The following is a 5,000-nucleotide window of genomic DNA, read 5'->3' as shown; positions in this document are numbered from 1 at the left end:
TGTACTTAAGTACTCTTTAATACTTGAGTATTATTTTCTCTGGAAACTTGTGACTTTCACTCGCTACATTCCTATCAAGGTCATGGAGTAGAAAGTCGTGACTATGTGGCAGCAGATGGTGGATTTGTTTTCTTCTGTGACAGACAGCCTGTCAATAATCACTCTTATAGGGTCACGTGTCGTGAAGTTCAATGACTGGCAAATTGGAAGACGGCGGTTCCTCAGCGCAGTGCGCGCACCCCTGGACATACTTGTTAAAGATTTGTTAAAGATTTGTTTCGTTTTAAATGTTTGCTTTGTTTGCCTAAAATGAACCACATCACAGCCTTCAAACACTCGCCATCCAACCTGCGGAGCATACTGAGGTATGAAACTTTACATCTCTGGTGACAGCTTGAACTTCTCTGTGCTTCAGAGCTGAAGTTTCAGTATGTGCTCGGTCAAATCAGTGTTTATGGATTTGCCCACCAAGTTGTCGTAGCATTGTGGATACACCGCTAACGTATAGGTGAGATTCGACACTGACGTTAGTTAGCATGCAAAAGCGTGAATTCAAGAGTTGAACCTTTTATAGTTTTATTGTTGTTGTTGCATAATTACTATTTTAAGTGTAAAGTTGGATCAATGAGCCGGTGTGATTCTGACACATCCTCACGTGCTTAACACACTTCTAAAGCGTGAGACATGGGGTATTTATAAATGAAAACTACCATCACACATGCATTAAACATCTGAACTGCTTGTTATTATTCCACATGCAGTCAGTGATATTTCACCATACAGTGTGTTCAGTAGTCAGAATAAAAATACTTGTTAGATTTAAAACGTTTTATTGTATTTTTGCAAAGACATTTTTATTCAGTATGTTCAGGGCTGGATTGGTAATCTGGCATACCGGGCATTTTCCCGCACTTTAGGGCCGATCAGGGGTGGACTGGCCATCGTGAGAACTGAGCGGGCCGAATGAGCAGCTACAATATGGAGAACGGACCATAAAACACCGCCACGATATGTGTGCCGTTTGTAAACGGTAACGTTATCTATTAAAATCACGATTAGATTTAGTGTTTGGCTAAAGGGTTACATGTTTAGGTTAGGGTTTTAATATAGGAGAAATACTAATAATCCTTTTGTTTTTTTAATTTATTTTTTATTATTGGAGTAAAAATAGAATGCATTTGTACAAACGACTTCTTACAAAAAAGGGTTTCGATTTCATAAAATACTGCAATATTTTACTATTTTCGGGAAAGTTAATGCAGAATACAGTTTAAGCTCTTAAACCCGGAGCGAGTCGGCATCGGCCCTCTAGGGGCCGATGATCATCAAAAATATATAATGGTACAAATTGCACAAATTAGGTGTCGTTTTAAAGCTTATACTCTTATACGATGAATATAGCTGATATGACCAATTCTAAAATACTGCTTTTTAATTGGCTAATTAATTAGTACTTTATCAGATTTTAAAAAATCATAAATTTGCGATTACAACAATCATATAAAAAAATACAGTAAGAAATATAAAAGAGATCACAGAGCCATGTGTTATATGTCTTTGGAAAGGTCATGATTAGTAGAATATAAAGAGCACATTTGTTTCATTCATTGTCCAGACTACAGTGAGTATTAGCATGTGAAATCCACATTAATATATATTAAAAAAAGATAAACAGCGTTTCCATCACGTCTTGGTTTATTACTTCATGAAAAATACACATGGTAAAGAAAATGACAAATCACAACTTACAGCTGGCGATCGTGAATCAAACAAGCCCTCACTCGACGTCTTACGATTTGCAGATCCAGAGATATTCTTCAAATATTGTGATCAGAGCTACTGTGGATAGCGCTGATGGTCGATCGCTGTAGCAACGGTTTTCTCTGGGAACATCTCACTAGGGCTGGGAATCGTTACAAAAAATATCGATATTGATACTGAAACCGATATCTTGACTTCGATACCTGTTCCTAAATGATACTTTTTTCGATACCAATTTTATGAAATCTGTTTTAACAAGATTACAACATCACACCTAACCTTACCTCAGTTTGTTGACTTTCTTTACAGACTTAAAGACTCATCTCCTGAACTTTCTGGTCTCCTCATTAGTCTCACTCCCAGTTTATAACACTATGTCACCGTGCACAGAAACGTTAATTTAACATGTACACAAGCATGTACCACTACAAGTTAGCCGATTTTGTTGCTTGGTTTGTTTGCTAAACATTAACCTTACCAGTCCCAGTCATAGCACTGCTGCATTCATCAGTAGTTTTGGAGGAGGACTCGTGTGGTGAGCATGTTGAAGGAGGACTGTGTGGTGGACATGTTGAAGGAGGACTCGTGTGGTGGACATGTGGAAGGAGGACTCGTGTGGTGGGTATGTTGAAGGAGGACTCGTGTGGTGGACATGTGGAAGGAGGACTCGTGTGGTGGATATGTTGAAGGAGGACTCGTGTGGTGGACATGTGGAAGGAGGACTCGTGTGGTGGGCATGTTGAAGGAGGACTCGTGTGGTGGACATGTTGAAGGAGGACTCGTGTGGTGGGCATGTTGGAGGAGGACTCGTGTGGTGGACATGTTGAAGGACGACACGTGTGGTGGACATGTTGAAGGAGGACTCGTGTGGTGGGCATGTTGAAGGAGGACTCGTGTGGTGGACATGTTGAAGGAGGACTCGTGTGGTGGACATGTTGAAGGAGGACTCGTGTGGTGGACATGTTGAAGGACGACACGTGTGGTGGACATGTTGAAGGAGGACTCGTGTGGTGGGCATGTTGAAGGAGGACTCGTGTGGTGGACATGTTGAAGGACGACACGTGTGGTGGACATGTTGAAGGAGGACTCGTGTGGTGGACATGTTGAAGGAGGACTCGTGTGGTGGATATGTTGAAGGAGGACTCGTGTGGTGGACATGTGGAAGGAGGACTCGTGTGGTGGGCATGTTGAAGGAGGACTCGTGTGGTGGACATGTTGAAGGAGGACTCGTGTGGTGGGCATGTTGGAGGAGGACTCGTGTGGTGGACATGTTGAAGGACGACACGTGTGGTGGACATGTTGAAGGAGGACTCGTGTGGTGGGCATGTTGAAGGAGGACTCGTGTGGTGGACATGTTGAAGGAGGACTCGTGTGGTGGACATGTTGAAGGAGGACTCGTGTGGTGGACATGTTGAAGGACGACACGTGTGGTGGACATGTTGAAGGAGGACTCGTGTGGTGGGCATGTTGAAGGAGGACTCGTGTGGTGGACATGTTGAAGGAGGACTCGTGTGGTGGGCATGTTGAAGGAGGACTCGTGTGGTGGGCATGTTGAAGGAGGACTCGTGTGGTGGACATGTTGAAGGAGGACTCGTGTGGTGGACATGTTGAAGGAGGACTCGTGTGGTGGACATGTTGAAGGACGACACGTGTGGTGGACATGTTGAAGGAGGACTCGTGTGGTGGACATGTTGAAGGAGGACTCGAGTGGTGGGCATGAGTGGTGGGCTTGTTGAAGGAGGACTTGTGTGTTGGACATGTGGAAGGAGGACTCGTGTGGTGGGCATGTTGAAGGAGGACTCGTGTGGTGGACATGTTGAAGGAGGACTCGTGTGGTGGACATGTTGAAGGAGGACTCGTGTGGTGGGCATGTTGGAGGAGGACTGGTGTGGTGGACATGTTGAAGGAGGACTCATGTGGTGAGCATGTTGAAGGAGGACTCGTGTGGTGGGCATGTTGAAGGAGGACTCGTGTGGTGGACATGTTGGAGGAGGACTCGTGTGGTGGGCATGTTGAAGGAGGACTCGTGTGGTGGGCATGTTGGAGGAGGACTCGTGTGGTGGGCATGTTGAAGGAGGACTCGTGTGGTGGGCATGTTGAAAGAGGACTCGTGTGGTGGACATGTTAAAGGAGGACTCGTGTGGTGGGCATGTTGGAGGAGGACTCGTGTGGTGGGCATGTTGGAGGAGGACTCGTGTGGTGGACATGTTGAAGGAGGACTCGTGTGGTGGCCATGTTGGAGTAGGACTCGTGTGGTGGACATGTTGAAGGACGACACATGTGGTGTACATGTTGAAGGAGGACTCGTGTGGTGGACATGTTGAAGGAGGACTCGTGTGGTGGACATGTTGAAGGACGACACGTGTGGTGGACATGTTGAAGGAGGACTCGTGTGGTGGGCATGTTGAAGGAGGACTCGTGTTGTGAACATGTTGAAGGAGGACTCGTGTGGTGGGCATGTAGGAGGACTCGTGTGGTGGGCATGTTGGAGGAGGACTCGTGTGGTGGGCATGTTGAAGGAGGACTCGTGTGGTGGGCATGTTGGAGGAGGACTCGTGTGGTGGGCATGTTGGAGGAGGACTTGTGTGGTGGGCATGTTGGAGGAGGACTTGTGTGGTGGGCATGTTGAAGGAGGACTCGTGTGGTGGGCATGTTGAAGGAGGACTCATGTGATGGGCATGTTGGAGTAGGACTCGTGTGGTGGGCATGTTGAAGGAGGACTCGTGTGGTGGGCATGTTGAAGGAGGACTCGTGTGGTGGGCATGTTGAAGGAGGACTCATGTGATGGGCATGTTGGAGTAGGACTCGTGTGGTGGGCATGTTGAAGGAGGACTCGTGTGGTGGGCATGTTGAAAGAGGACTCGTGTGGTGCACATGTTAAAGGAGGACTCGTGTGGTGGGCATGTTGAAGGAGGACTCGTGTGGTGGGCATGTTGGAGGAGGACTTGTGTGGTGGACATGTTGGAGGAGGACTCGTGTGGTGGACATGTTGGAGGAGGACTTGTGTGGTGGACATGTTGGAGGAGGACTCGTGTGGTGGGCATGTTGGAGTAGGACTCGTGTGGTGGACATGTTGAAGGAGGACTCGTGTGGTGGGCATGTTGAAGGAGGACTCGTGTTTTGGGCATGTTGGAGGAGGACTGGTGTGGTGGGCATGTTGAAGGAGGACTCGTTTGGTGGACATGTTGAAGGAGGACTCGTGTGGTGGGCATGTTGAAGGAGGACTCGTGTGGTGGGCA

The 5,000-nt window shown here is 47.0% G+C and overlaps 1 protein-coding gene across 1 annotated transcript in view; it reads left to right on the top strand.

The window, feature by feature from the left end:
• Window positions 1-5,000, top strand: part of LOC127624084 (serine/threonine-protein kinase PAK 5-like) — a 61,939-nt gene that overhangs the window by 1,061 nt on the left and 55,878 nt on the right.

The sequence above is a fragment of the Xyrauchen texanus genome, chromosome 30 (assembly GCF_025860055.1).
Source record: "Xyrauchen texanus isolate HMW12.3.18 chromosome 30, RBS_HiC_50CHRs, whole genome shotgun sequence".
In the NCBI taxonomy this organism is placed as follows: domain Eukaryota; kingdom Metazoa; phylum Chordata; class Actinopteri; order Cypriniformes; family Catostomidae; genus Xyrauchen; species Xyrauchen texanus.
The sequence above is the reverse complement of the archived record's forward strand: the minus strand, read 5'-3'. Positions and strand labels throughout refer to the sequence as shown.